The sequence below is a fragment of the Aotus nancymaae genome, unplaced genomic scaffold, assembly GCF_030222135.1.
Source record: "Aotus nancymaae isolate 86718 unplaced genomic scaffold, 86718_ANA_hifiasm-v0.15.2.pri h1tg000004l, whole genome shotgun sequence".
NCBI lineage: Eukaryota > Metazoa > Chordata > Mammalia > Primates > Aotidae > Aotus > Aotus nancymaae.
Window position 1 is genome coordinate 27,892,965 of NW_026988415.1, and position 12,811 is coordinate 27,905,775.

The following is a 12,811-nucleotide window of genomic DNA, read 5'->3' on the forward strand; positions in this document are numbered from 1 at the left end:
GTCATGCCCTCCATACGATCAGTCCTCTGCTGAGGGCTACTCCTGTTGGGTTACTTCTACTGCTGTTGGGCTATTCCCAGGACACATCTATTTGGTCTATAATAGTAGTTGTGGGGAATATTGGGCAGAAGCTGAACTTTCTCTAGGACCACCTAAGACAAACCCAACACAACCAGTTCTATTGCTCCTAAATCTGCTAATACATACTGATAAGAAGTGCTGTCCACTTTATTGACAGAGAAGAATTATCTAACTCCTTCTCCTCTGTCAAACTGCCCTAAACTTTGCCTGAAGTGGTGAGAAACCATAACCTTTAACAACCCTCTTTGCCTAGGGAGCAACCCTATCTTATCCACTACATCTCTTGAGGAACTAGAAATGGCCTGAAAGCTTGTTTAGATTTTTATATCCACAGTCTGGCAGTCTGTCTATGTAAAGATCTATCTATTTGGAGAGAGTACATGCCTTACTCTCCTCAGAAACTAGAAAATTTATCTTTTAGCTAGTTTACAAATTTTCTTAGGAACACTTTCCTCCAAAGACATTTATTCTCAGGCTGGGCATGGTGGCTCATACCTCTAATCCCAACACTTTAGGTGGCTGAGGTGGGCAGATTGCTTCAGTCCAGGAGTTCAAGATCAGCTTGGGCAACATGACAAAACTCCATCTCTACTAAAAGTACAAAAATTAGCTGGGCATGGTGGCATGTGCCTGTGGTCCCAGCTACTCAGGAAGCAGAGGTGGGAGAATCACCTTAGCCTGGGAGGTGGAGATTGCAGTGAGCCAAGATCGTGCCACGGCACTCCAGCCTGGGTGACAGAGCAAGACACTATCTCAGAAAAAAGAAGAAGAAAACGAAAAGAAAAGACATTTATTTTCAAACCTACAAAAAAGAAGAAGAAAACGAAAAGAAAAGACATTTATTTTCAAACCTACTCTGTTTAACAGATAAAGGCAAAGCTGTGATTTCAAATAGAAGTTTCTCCCCCAACCTCTCTTGACTCCCCATTCATCATGCCCTTTTGGGGGGCCCCTAAGGGAAACCTCTCAGAACCACTAGGGCTCTGCCACAGCATAGTCTGAAAAGCATGGTGCAACAGAAAGAATTCTACATATATAACCAGATATATATATATATATATATGTATGTATACGTATATATGTGTGTCTATATATAGACAGACTTTAAATTAAATTAAACCAGACTTGTGTCTATATATAGACACACATATATACGTATACATACATATATACGTGTGTATATATACAGGTATATATATGTGTGTGTATATATATGCATATGTACATATATATACACATACATATATATATATATATATGAAGCACTATTGTGTTGAAGTAAAACCTTAACTCTGGAAACTTTAACTCCCAGTCATATTTACCATCCTTGGACAGGTATTTAACCTTTTTAGACCTCTAAAACTGAAATGATAATATTTTCCTTAAATAATCATTGATAGGAGTATATATAATGGAGTACTTTTAAAGTTCTACAAAAGTTAGATATTATTGTCCACAAGGATACTTTGAAAATCAAGAACATGTCTGTGGGTAATGTGATATTCTTCAAGCTGGCCCCAATGGCTAAGGAATATTCTGTGGTTACAGCTCATGAACTAAGAGTGGAAGCTGCCCAGCTCAACCATTGCCTCCTGATGCATATGTCTGAAACAAAACTACATACAGCTCAATAAGCCTCTCTGGATTAGTTGATCCTCCAGTACATTTTTTTCCCATTTGAAGAAACTGGTCAGCTGAAGGGGGCTCAATACATTGGGGGAAACACATTACACAGATTTAGACAGACGACTTTATGGTAGGATTTAACAGAAAGTTTACATGAATAATGAATCTCTAAGAGAGCTTTGTAGTATGCAGCATCACAAACTTATTTAACCATAGAAGACGTTTTTAGTAGAATCACATTTTATGGAATACCTACAGAGCAGAGTTTAGAAAATGCTGCTTCACAGAGAGGCACAGCAGAGGGTGATTTTATTATTACCATTTATTAGAATGTCCTGCCATTTCTTCCTACCACTTGTCCTTAATCCTAAAAGATCCTGAGAGATCTCCAGAATGCTTCAGAGAGAATCTCTGCAGAGCTTCACAAAGTGTCATTTGATCTTTCCCCAACTGAATGTTAATATCAGCTACAACAGTATTAGGCTTTAAATTAAATTAAACCAGACTTGAAAAGCAAATAAATGGAAATTCAGGAAGCAAGAAGTAACTAAGAGGCTTCTTGGCAAAAGGCATCTTTTAGAATAACTACATTATGTTTCCTTTCAACAACAGTACCTGAACTTAGAATGAACCTAGTCATGGAGCTTTTTTGGAAACAAAGCCTGTGTCTACTACACATGTCATCCTGCTTTCTAAAGAATGCTTTGACACATGCACACATATGTTCATTGCAGCACTCTTCACAATAGCAAAAATATGGAATCAACCTAAATGCCCATCAATAGTAGACTGGATAAAGAAAACGTGGTACATATACACCATGGAATACTATGTAGTCATAAAAAAGAATGAGGTCATGTCCTTTGCAGGGACATGGATAGAGCTAGAGGTCATTATCCTTAACAAACTAATACAGGACCAGAAAACCAAGTGCCGCATGTTCTCATTTACAAGTGGCAGCTAAACGATGAAAATACATGGATACATAAAGGGGAACAACACACACTTTGGCCTATCAGAGGGTGGAGGGCAGGAGGAAAGAGAAGATCAGGAAAAATAACTAATAGGTACTAGGCTTAATAACTGAGTGACGATCTGTACAACAAACCCGCGTGACATGAGTTTACCTATGTAACAAACTGCACAGGTACCCCTGAACTTAAAAAGCTAAATTAAAAAAAAAAAAAAAGAATTCTAAACTCAGTCAAACAATGAGGGATTTTAAACCGGGCTATTATAGAAGTATGTGGAACTTTTTCTTTTTCTAATTATTTTGCACATTTAGACACAGCAACACTCCAGCACCATACCTTACTTATGTGAACTTGAGCAAATCCTATGAAGGGGTTACCCTGAACACTGAGCAACCCAAACCTGGAGGTGCACTGGTGTTTGTAGCACCCTGCAAGCAAATATCAAACATTTGTCAGTACATCAAAATTCGTATCAGACTATCATCCCAACACATTAATGACAATGATCACCAGAGGTCTTGTATCTGACAATTCTGTCTCTTAACTTGCAAAAAGGCACAATGATTGCCCTATGGCATTTTTTTTTTTTTAACTGTCAATGATTCTCAAACTTGAATGTGTACCAGAATCACGTGGAGGCCTTGTTGCATACAAATAGCTGGGCCCTATCCTCAGAGTTTCTGATCCAGTGTCTGCATGATACTGGTACCAGCATGGTACTAAGCTTCTTCTCACCCTTGACAGAGATAGTCTGTGGACTGCGCTTCATTATATTGTCATCTTAAACTTCAGTCAACTGCCACCAAGTAAGCACTGGTACCTAGGCTGATTTAGAGCCAACACATAAGCTTATTTTAAAGGTGGAAAACTAAGAGAAGATGGGTTATAACACAATTCACCTGCAGGCTCATTTTCTAACAGTGATAGAATTACTTCATTAGAAAAATGTATTGTTAATTGATTAATAATTTATCAAGAAAATAAAAAAATACTTCAAGCTTTTTAATTACATGGAACTCATTAGTTAGAGTGAAAACTAAAAGAAACAAACTTTTTTTTTTGAAAGAAATAGAAACTTCTAAGTATAAAGCAAATACCTTTGCCTTTATTGAAATGTTATAATAAGCTATATTTATCTAAACACTTTCTTCTCTGGCTGTGGTTTTTTTTTTAAGTAATAAATGAACACTTTCTTTCCTTCCTTTCTTCCTTTCTCCTTCCCTCCCTCCCTCCCTTCTTTTATTTCAGAAAAGACATCTTAAAGAAGATCGTTTTCTTTCTTGCTTCTGGAGTGTTCTGGGATATTTTCCAGGTATTCGGTCCTGCCATTTCAGACTGGAAACTGTCATTTCTCTATTATTGCATTCAACAAATATCTACTGAACATCAACAATGGGCTTGATGCATCACTAGGTATTAGAGATGATGTAATAATTGAGAAAGACAAACTCCTTGCCTTCATGAAGCTTACATTCCAATGGGAGAGACTTAGAAATAACAAAGCAATTACAAAATCTGAGAGGAAGTACAGAGTAAAATAAGAGCATATAAAAGGGGCACCTAACCCAGATTTGAAAGTGAGTGTAGATAGTTGCGGCAATCAAGTTTTTCCAAAGAAAGTGTCACCCAAAATGAATCCTGAACAATGAAGTAAAGCTGAGGGAACAACAGAAAGAACAGAATTTTAAGGAACTGAAGCAATTTTAGTATAGCTGTAGCATACCATGTGGTGGCAGGGGTAGGGAGTAGAACAGACAATGAGGAGGGAAAGGTAAGTGGCAATACTGAAAAGATGTGCATCGTTTTCTCAATACCTTCTGTTTCTGTGTGAGTATTATGGAAAAACACAAATCGGGGTGATTACTTGGTTCACAAAAATACCTCAGTGGCCCTGTCTGTGCTGCCTCTCCTTTCCCCTTTTTTGGTGAACCGCTGTTCCTCCTCTCCAGCTTTAGGCATGTGGTCAAAATCATAGATGCCATCCTTTTCACATGAGTCTACATCCATGGCCGTAGTAATCGAGAAGTGAACACTTGCTCCAAAACTAGCCATGGGTAGCATCCCACACCCCTGGCCATAGTGATTACTTTGGTCCTAGTCATATGACTCAGGACAAACCAATCAGAGTTCTTCCCCAGGTTTTCTTGGACTGGAGCTAGCAAGGAAGGACCCCTTCCTCTCTGGTCAAAGTGCCTTGAGGATGTAAGCTCAGAGCTAGCAGCAGCCATGTCTAGCACCATACGTAGAATCCTGCCTTCAACAGAAGAGAATGAAGCCAACACAGAGGGAAAAGCAAAGACAAGAAGAGTTGGTCCTGACAGCTTTTGAGCCTCCAGCTTTAGTCCCTAAGACCAACACCAAGGTTGCAGAGGTTACCTTGTACTTCCTAAGGTCCAGCTGTTCTGCGCTTTCTCCAAACCGGTGAGCCATCAAGTACCGTTTCTATAAAGTGTCCAATTGGGTCTCTGTCAAATGCTTGTATGCACTCTGCTTGGCATGTTCTTCCAAACTGCTATTCTCAAAATGGGTATGTAACAGCTGTAACTTACGTAGCTGATTTCTACCTTGCCCAAGGATGTTTTTCCATTGCTTTGCCTCATTTCTTTACATTTTTACTCGTTTTCTATCTTCTGAAGATTCTGAAAACAGCAGCCACAACAGATTCAGGCTCACAGGCTGGAAAGGCCTCCTCACATAGGCCTTATTTACTTATTTTCCTGGTAGAAACCATTGCTCCATGGGTCCAATTAGTTATTTGAAGGTGAAGGAAGAAATGAGTAAAGTGGACCTTTTCAGAGAAACTCTCCACACACTTATAGTCCCTGGCTTAAATCGCCTCAGCAAGTTTTGGAAAAAGAGAGATCACAAAGTTAAGGACAAAACAGAGCTATCCAGTCGAATCCACTGTTGACGTATACTCAACATGGCAAAAACAGAACTCATTGTCTCTCGCTCCCCTAAATTAACTCTCTGTCCAGGCAACCTTATTTTTCACCTTATCATTCTCCTAGTCATCTAGACCTTGAAATTGTGTGATTTATCTTTAATTTCTTCCTCTCTACCTGTAGCCAGTAATATACTGACTCTTGCAAATTATTTTCTTTGAGATATGTTTCATATCTATTCTTTCTTCTTCATTCTCACTGTCTGAACCTATATTCTGAATCCATCAGTTCCTCCATAACCAATATCTTCTTTTCTATTTTAAAATATTTAATTAACAAAAATGATATATATTTAAGGTGTGCAATGTGATGATTTGATATACATTTACATTGTATAATGATAATCACAATGAAATTAACACATCCATCACCCACACTATACATTAGATTCCCAAAACTTATTCATCTTATAACTAAAAGTTTGTACTTTTTGATCAGCAGCTCTCCATCTCCCCCACCCTCCAGCCCCTGGCAACCACCATTCTACTCTCTGTTTCTATGTATTTGACTCTCTTAGATTCCAGATATCAGTGAAATCATACAGTATTTCTCTTCCTGTGCCTGGCTTATTTCACTTAGCATAATGTATTCCAGTTCAATCATATTGTCACAAATGACAAAATTTCCTTCTTTTTATGCCTGAATAGCATTTCATTGTGTGTGTGTGTATACACAGATTTTATGTATCCATTCATTTTCTTTATCTATTCATTTATCAGTGGACCTTTAGGTTGATTCTATATCTTCACTATTGTGACTAATGCTGCAATGAACATGAGCATGTAGATATCTTTACAACATACTGTTTTTATTTTTAGGGGACACATACTCAGAGGTGGGATTGCTGGATCATATGGTAGTTCTACTTTTAATGTTTTGAGGAACCTCCATACTGCTTTTCATCATGGCTGTATTAATTTCCATTCCCACCAACAGTGTGCAAGCCTTCCCTTTTCTCCACATCCTTGCCAACACTATTATCTCTAGTCTTTTGGATAATAGTCATTCTAACAGGTGTGAGGTGATATTGCAGTTTCCATTTGCATTTTCCTGATGATTAGTGATATTGTGCACCTTTTCATATGCCTGTTGGCCATTTATTTGTATGACCAATATTTTATATATTTCTCTGATGTTACTTCCTCACATCCACATCCCCAGCTACAGTGGAGGACCAAGGATAGGCTCCTGACCCAACGGCCACCAATCTACAGTCTGGCCAGTGATCTAAAACAGAGCTAGGTACAAAAATATAAACTAGGACAATCAGATATTCTCTCAGGAATTTGCCCTAAAAATATGAGGGGGACCAGGGAGAGAGAAAGACAGAGAGAGACAGAGACAGAGACAGAGGAACAGGGAGAAAGGGAGAGAGAGAAAGAGAGAGAAATGAAAAAAGCAGGAGCTGAAGCTGAAAGAATACCTGGAGAGGAATATGAAAAAGAGTCCGAAATATAAAGGAAAAGATAGAAACCTGAAGCCTTGATAGGCCATGCAAACCAAAATCATAAGGGAGCAAAAACAATGAATTAAATAGAAATTAGAAACTAGCCAAAAGATAAGCAGAAGAAAACGATTAAGGCAGTCAGTAGTGAGGGGGAGTAGAGCTGAGCCATGTTAATGATAGAACTCTAGGGTGAAAAGTCTTAGAATCCTGCTGAGGTCCCTGAAGCTGCCATGAAGCGAAGTACAATTTCCATGAGGTCCCACTGCACTCTGGTTTCTGACTTCGCTTCCCCTGAAACCTCTTTATTTCTGTTATTGCTCTTTAACAATAGCCCACCACCCCTTTACTTGAGATGATTTGAAGTTGTTTCTATCACTTGCACACAAAAGAACCTAATAAAAACAGTTCAAATCAAATCTCATCTGGCTTCTGAGATGTTCATTATCTGGCCCCACCCTGCCTTTACAGCCTTCCAGTCCCACAACTCCTCAATGAGAACATCCCACTTCAGAATCTCAGCTTTGCTAAACCATCACTGCCTATTCACTGTGTATATACACAGCAGTCAGTTTCTGTCTCCACACCTTTGCTGGCACTTCTGGAACATGTCCTTACTTTCTCTTCACCCCACCAAGTTCTAGTCACCCTTTAAGCCCTGCAGCCTCCTGGAAGACTTTCCTAGCTTTGCCAGCCCACCATTACTTCTCCCTGCTCTTCCCCTCAAATCCCTATAGTCTAAACCACACAATCTAGTATCTCATTCTATGCTGTCCTGTTTTTCTCTATGCCAGGTTTTTTATCTCCTCAACTGGTTCTTGAACTCATGAAGAGCAGGAATATATATCATATTGTTTTCAAGTGCCCCACTGTATCATGAACACAGTAGATATTATTAAATACTTATTGTTTGAATGGTATCAACATGAAGCACAAACAATCCAAGAGGCATATCATAGAACCTCATTACTGCAAAACAATCATTAATGAGAAAACTGCACTAATAAGACCCATGCTGAGTGTGATAATTGAGGCATTATCCCAAGAGAAGGGCTCAGCTCAAGGGAAGGCTCCCCTCAGACCCATGGGTCTTGCAAAAGAACCACTTTTTATTTCCTACAGCAGGGAAGAAAGAAAAGGAAAGGCCTGAGACCTGGGAATGTCACCTAACTGTTTGATATCATGAGAGACCTCTCAGCTGACTCTAGGAAAAGTATACAATCCTGAGGTCATCCTTCTTTGGAAACAAATACCTCAAGGCCTAAGCCACAGAAATGTCAGTCTTTCTCCTTTCATCCTGGCTGCTTATGCTTTGGTTGCCCCTCCCCAGAGAAATGCTCTGGCCCCTCTTCTGAGGACAGCTCCCTTTCTAGGCCAAAGCCAAGTCACCTTTGAGAAAAGTCACCATTCAATGGAGGACTTTTAAATATCAAGAGATGCCAAACAGTGCAGAAATCAAGAACTTTCCCTCAATCAGAGCGCTTCAATGCAAGAGGAAAATATGGCTCTACCCAGTGTCATTTCCAAAATTGATAAGGGACTCATACATCAGCAGTGCTATTCTGACACTCCATTATGAGTCATAAAATTTCTATTCATCACCCACTCCCTGAGCCCAGGGTATTATTTATTCCAAGGAATTGGTAAGAGGTCTCAACTAAGTGCAAGATAATCTGCTTCTGAAAATCATAGTTAGGAAAAGGGCAAGTTTCTTGTCATCCTCAGAAACTAATATGCAAAAAATAAATCTGACTAAGAACATGTGGGTGGGAAGGTACATGGGAAAGAGGATTTAAGAAAAACTTCACCCATATTACCCACTCAGAAGCTATTGCTATGCTGCGCCTTTATTTCTTGGTTTCCTGTTTTTGCTTACAGCAGATAAAACTTGATGGAAATGATCTTAATCTTCTCTGTCAGCCTTCCAAGCTCATGATGGGTAGGGGAAGGGCAGAGATTGTTCCTGTCTTCAGGCAGGAAACCAAAGTTCAAGAAAATGGACTCCAGCAGCAGATGGAAAATGCAGATAGTCCCCAGAGGCTGCTGTGCATACATCTGGAATACCTCCAGATCTGGGACAGAGCAGGAATGCTAATAAGAAATCTAGTTGAAATGAGAACACATGGACACAGGGAGGGGAATAACACACACTGGGGCCCATCGGGGGAGGGCAGGATGGGGAGAGCATCAGTAAAAGTAGCTAATGTATGCCAGGCTTAATACCTAGGTGATGGGTTGATAGGTGCAGCAAACCACCATGGCACACGTTTACCTACGTAACAAACCTGCACATCCTGCACATGTACCTGGAAATCTAGTTGAATATCCAAGAATGCTCCCAGACTTCATGAATCAGTAAACGAATGATGTTAATAAACTTAAAGGGGATTTTTCATTTACTTGGCCAGCCAAGTGTTTGAAATTCCAATATTAAGGAATCAGTCATTTCATTTATCCTTTCCTATATTTGTTTCTCTTTCTCTGGAGTCTTCTTAAAAAAGCAACTACTCATAGGAAGGATTATATACACTCACTAACATTTTAGTGTGATTTAATCTGTCCAATTCTTTCACTGGATGTATATGAAGAAGAAGGAAGAGAGAATGTATGCAAAAAAGTCATGCTTTCCTACACCCTAAAAATGGATTCACAATCATCTCTGCTGACTCATGAACATCAGAGTGGGTGTCAGAGGCTATAAAAGACTTCATTTCAGACAATTTATTCTGTCTTTTGGTCAAGGGGCCTGAAAGCTATCAAGTCCTTGTATGTTTGGGGAACAGTTCATAAAAAGAAGTCCAATTGAGGAATCCTCACAGTGCCACCTCCTCCCCATCCAAAACCTACCACTACACCCCTTTGCAAAGATTATCTGAGCCACCATGGCTTTATTTGTATTCCCTCAGCCTAGAATGCTGAGTCCCTACTCATTGCCACAGGAGTAGCTGTTCCTTTTGCCTAGAAAGCTATTCCTCCTGATCTTTACATAAATCACACATTCCTATCTCAGACAGGCCTTGCTTATCTAACGCATGTCTGCTCTAGCACATTGCCAATGTATTTTCTTTATAACCCTTGTCAGCACGCTGGTTTCATCTCATCATATTTGTTCCTTTTACTTGTTTAATGTTTTTGCCCCTCCATGCCACGAACTAGAATTTCATGAGGGCAATAATTGTATCTGTTTCATTCACAGATGGATCTAGAACAGTGCCTAGTCCATAAGAAACCATACATATTTGTCGAATGAATGACTGGGTAGATAAATGACTGAGTCCCTACACTCCACCCCAACCATAATTGAATGCTCCATTATTATATTTTTTTAAATGTTGCTCAAGATGGCCGTCCCCAGCAAGAATTACCACTCCCATTCATTCACAGTAGAAGGAGCAAGCACCCTGGTGATTCTTCATACCAGCCTCCCTGGTTCTAAGTATTGTCTGCCTGGGTATGACTTCCAAGGGAGCAGAGCTAGAGTAAATTCTACTTACTTTCAACAGCCCCAACTGCAGTATCTAACAGAAAAGGAAAATTCTACATCATAGTACTGATAGTGACCCAATAATGCAAACAAAGTGGCGTGGTGTTTTATCACCACGCTGGTTTTGGCCTCACTGTGCTGGATTAAATTCTTTCAATATGTAGTTTTAGGAAATCTGCTAGTACTTAGGACATAGGCAGGAAGATCCGGGGCAGAAATCCAGGATCCAGAGAGCCAGCAATATATCAAAGTAAGGGCTTAGACTAGGCAATAGGTTAGTCCCTGGGCAAGGAGTTTGCCAGGGATCAAAAAGCACATGTGAACCCAAGGTCAAGGCAGGAAGGTGAAAAGCTGGAAGCTCTCAGTCTTCACGGACCAAATCAATCTGGTACTCTAAGGTACTCTAAGATACTCTAAGGTACACTAAGGATTCCTTAACAAAGGGTAGAGAAAAACCTCTGGTCAAAAGACATATACATGTTCAGAATCCTGAAGACCTGCAGAACCCAAATAAGAAAAAGTGAGAAAAAGAACAAAACTGGAAGTGCTAGGCTCATAGAGACCCAGATTTAGAGGCCAATTCCTGTCCTGATCAGGAAGTTTCTTAGATGTTTCTTGTGATGAAAGAACCCTGTAGGAGAAAGCAATGAAGTGAATCAGCCAAACTTGAGTAGGAAGGATAAGAAACAGGGTGAACAATAAGAATAAGGGCAAATTCTGTAAATAGTTTTGTTGGAAATAGGTAAGCTCTGAGTCTAGAGAAGCAGGGGCGTCAGGCGGGGTGTACAGGGGGTCGTCAGAAGTCTTCAGTATGTAAAAACTAAAGTCATCAGTAAACACATGACTGAGTACCAAAGAAGGAATGCACAGTAGGAAACTGGCTCTGCCATGGAACCCTGATGACCTCGCCACACATCCACATAGAGCAGGCAGGCAAAGGCTGAACAACAGCCTGAGTCTTGGTGGAACACATTGTGCTATTTCTGGAACATTAGCGGACTGGAAGCTTACAGGGAGCTGCTATAGGGCAGTCTCTCACTTGCTTCCCTCTCTCTCCTGGGGGGCTGCAATGAGATAGTTTCTCATCACCTCCCTGATTCTGATGAGGTATGGGTTTTCTGCTATGCCCCCTTAGAACATAAAACCACTTTTATGTATAATACATGAATGTACATTTAAATTTATAAAATATAAATTTTATATACATATAAAATACAAATATAATTTATAACTATAAATTTTTTTGAGACAGAGTTTCACTGTTGTTGCCCAGCCTGGAACGCAATGGCATGATCTCAGCTCACTGCAACCTCAGTGTCCCAGGTTCAAGTGATTCTCCTGCCTCAGCCTCCTGAGTAGCTGGGATTACAGGCATGTGCCACAACACCCAGCTATATAAATATAAACGTATATAAATATGTATTATGCCAAATATAAAGCTACAGAACATAAAACTGCCTGGAGGCAGCCTGGCACATGCTCCTCAGCAATGGGGTGTCTCACAAAGTGCATTGCAGTCATCCAGCCTCTTTTGTTTCCATGTCATCCTTCATAGCGTATGGGACAAGGATCACAGGGATCTGGTACTTTAAGGCTTATTCTGCTTTCAGCTGTCCATGTAAATAATAAACTGTCTAAATCTAAAAGTGGTTCATTGTATCTTTACTGGTCAAATCAGTCAAGCCTTCACCTTGACCTTGCATTATATGTGTGAGATTGACAAGCTTTGGGCAGAAAGAGAGACAACCTTCTCATTTGTCCCAGGACGTTTACTGTGAAGGAATCTCCTGCTGGGAAGTTTGGGCTAAAATATTCAGGTATGTGTTAATCCCCTCTGAACAAATCCTAACACGGTCCAAACCCACTACTAAAACCAAACTTAGTCAGCTCCATGCTGGTACACAGCTACTTTGAAGCTATTGGCCATTTGCTACAGAAGGACAGGGCATTCCAGCAATGCAAACACACAGGGCCCACAGCCATTATCCCTACAGAATCACAAAAGTTCATGTTGCCCATCTCTCACTTCGGGCAAATCTCCACTTTACTCATCTCAACACAATGAGGACACAGCCAACTTACAAAGATTTCTAAAAAAGATCTACCATGTTCTCTATCGACTACTTCAATCTTTGATCTACTGGACATTCTTACTTAAGTTTCATGATTCTCACACTGCAGTGATGGCCAGCAAAATCCCTCCATGTCCCTACAAAGGCAAGGAGGCCAGTACTGAACACCTACAGAGTGGTTAGCA